Here is a 3311-nt window from a genome sequence, read left to right as displayed (position 1 = left end):
TGCGTTAGGAACGTTAAATCGAGAGCCTGTCACGGTAAGACAAAGAGGGACGTTGCGTACATTATACTTTTAACAAAAGATGAAACACTTGACCCTGTCACAGATATGAAATTATTAAGAAGATAAATTCTCCCATAACCAACAACAGTATGGAATAAATATAAGGTAGTACTTTAATTTCTGATAGGAAGGGAGAAGATATACACGCCAACACTCGAGTAATATATCTGTGTATATAAACTATATAATTTTTCATAGCCATTTGTATTCGCGAGAAATTACAATATTACCGCCAGTCTTTCATGTGGTATTATAGCTTCTCTTATGATTACAACCTTCTATTTAGCCAGCAGTGTTACACGCTATAACAGATTCAAAAACGCTTCTCCATCGATATAAAATAATTGCACCATTTATCTCTTTAACTCACGGCGTAGCTTAATATAAGAATTTGGTTTTTATTTTAGTAATCAGTCCGAAGGAACATTGGATCGTAATTCGGAATAACACAGGCACCGCAATATCGTATTTATCCCCCGATACTGGCTAAGTGACTTTCAATTAAAATGTCTCCCCTGTACGACAACATACGTAATGAATGTAGGAGTGCAGGTTGTAGACACATGGTTGACGACGAATGAAATTTCGGGTCTGGCCGTGAGTCGTGTTCGGATAGCCTAATGGCAAGGCCACCGCTCACGATTAGCGGGAAATCCGGGCTCGGGTCCTTGTCTGACACAAATTTTGATTGTTATCATTCCAGTGTATGGTTGTCCATATTCGCAACTGCGAATGCATTTCGTGTAATTCATAACGGTTGTAATCGTCGGTTCATACATATCCGAAGGAAAATTGCATCGTACACTGACGGAAAAAAATCGCAACACTCAAAATTAAGCATGCAAACGTGCATGCACTGTGTGGTACAGGTACCGGATTCAGTCTGTGGTATGGAGTTCCATTCCTCTTGCACTTGGTCGGTCAATACGGGCACAGCTAATGCTGTTTATGTAAGACACTGGATGATATCCGCTGATGTCCCATACGTGCTCGACTGTAGCCAGATTTGTTGATCGAGCAGACCAAGGCAACATGTCGACTCTATGCAAAGCATGTTGGTTTATAACAGCGGTATGTGGACAAGAGCTGTGCTGTTGAAAACCAGCCCCTGGAATGCTGTTTATGAATGGCAGCACAACAGGTAGAATCACCACATTGACATACAATGTTTCAGTCAAGATGCGTGGGATAACATGAGAGTGCTCCTGCTGTCATACGAAATCGCATCCGAGAGCATAGCTCCACGTGTGGGTCCAGCATGTCTAGCACACAGACAGGTTGGCTGTAGGCCCTAATCTCACCTACTTCTAAGCAACATTTGGTCATCACTGGTACAGACAGAACCAGCTTTGATCAGAAAACACAACAGACCTCTACTCTGCCCTCAAAAATGAATACTCCCTTGACATCACGAATTCGCAAACGGTGGAGGTTTGGGGTCAGTGGAATGCGCGCTATAGGGCAACTGGCTCGGAGCTGCCCTTGAAGTAACCAATTTGTAACAGATGCAGTACGATGAGCCTGAGCCGTACACTGAACACGATGGTCGTCCGGGGCCTGGTCTTCTTGTGACCGCACATTCTCGTGACCACCGCTGCCAGCAGTCATATACAGCGCCTATATTCCTGCCAAGTCTTCCTGCAATATCGCAGAAGGGACATCCAGCGTCTCGTAGCCCTGATACGTAACATCGTTCAAGCTCAGTGAGGTGCTGATAACGGTGTCTTTATCACCTTAAAGGCATTCTTGACTAACGTTAACTGACCACGTCCAATCTTAACGGTAACTAACGTTTACGAGCGTTACAAGGTGTATTTAAAGCAAACCTGATATGTATCCTGGCAACGGCCTTGCCGCAGTGGATACACCGGTTCCCGTCAGATCACCGAAGTTCAGCGCTGTCGGGCGTGGCCGGCACTTGGATGGGTGACCATCCGGGCCGCCATGTGCTGTTACCATTTTTCGGGGTGCACTCAGCTTCGTGATGCCAATTGAGGAGCTACTCGACCGAATAGTAGCGGCTCCGGTCAAAGGAAACCATCGTAACGACCGGGAGAGCGGTGTGCTGACCACACGCCCCTCCTATCCGCATCCTCAGTGAGGATGACACGGCGGTCGGATGGTCCCGGTGGGCCACTTGTGGCCAGATGAGGGAGTGCTTTTGTGATATGTATCCTCATATGCTATTGGCGCAAAATTTGAATATACATCATCTTACAGATGTAAAAACACGCCTGCCAACTATCGCTTGTGTCGCACAACGCCTTCTTGGTGCTGCGATTTTTTTCCGACAGTGTATATCTGAACAACACAGGCACTGCAACATCGTATTTACCTGCTGACGCAGGACAAGTGACTTTCAATTAAAGTGTCTCCCCTATATGGGAATATAGAAAATGAATAAACGAGTGTAGGTTGTAGACACATGGTTGACGACACACGGAAGTTTGGGTCTGGCCGTGGGGTCGTGATCGGGCAGCCTAATGGTAAGGCGACCGTTCGCGATTAGCTAGAAATCCGGGCTCGGGCCCCGGTCCGCCACAAATTTTCATTGTCGTCACTACATTATACAGCTGATGGTTGTCCATATTCGATACTGCGAATACATTTCATGTATTCCAAGTATTCTTGTCTCCAAGTAATGCTTGTACAAGCACCCTCGGACTTTGTGAAGGCGAAGGAGATTTGCGCATACCTGCACAAAATCAGTGCACACGCTTGTTCATCAAGTTTGCAGCTACATGTGTAGCCACTTTTAAGCACTACTTGAATAAATTATCTCTCCGACGACAGCCAAGCGAGGGCACTATTTTTGTCAGCCGTGGCAGTCAAACTGCTTTCTGTCAGTTCGGTTGCGACTAGAAGTGATAACTTTGGGTTTGATGCGTTTCATCTGTTACAGTACTATGTTAATTTCCATCGCCCATCAAAGCGCGTGTCCCGTAATCATCACTGACTTTTCTTAGGTAAAATATCACGGACCATCTAAAGTTACGATAGCAGAAGAATAAAACTAGTTTTAGGCTTTGAAAAGGAAGCGTTAGCCGTTATATCTTCAAGATTCGACGTAAATTCTTTTGAACTTCAGTATGAGATCCTCAGACGGTTTCTGAACTGGATATGGAACCAATGTTCAACAACATTTATTTTGAGGTCATCTATACATACCAAATACTGTTTCTGTCGAGACTCCGTCCATAAAAAATGTGGGATCATTATTTTCTAATTTTACCTTTTTAAGATTCAAAATC

The 3311-nt window shown here is 44.7% G+C and overlaps 1 pseudogene; it reads left to right on the top strand.

The window, feature by feature from the left end:
• The first annotated feature begins 1900 nt into the window (after positions 1-1900).
• LOC126104788 (5S ribosomal RNA) lies at positions 1901-2018 on the top strand (annotated as a pseudogene).
• The last annotated feature ends 1293 nt before the right edge of the window (positions 2019-3311 follow it).

Source organism: Schistocerca cancellata, chromosome 1 (assembly GCF_023864275.1).
Source record: "Schistocerca cancellata isolate TAMUIC-IGC-003103 chromosome 1, iqSchCanc2.1, whole genome shotgun sequence".
NCBI classification, from domain to species: Eukaryota; Metazoa; Arthropoda; class Insecta; order Orthoptera; family Acrididae; genus Schistocerca; species Schistocerca cancellata.
This window is presented reverse-complemented; position numbering and strand designations above follow the sequence as displayed.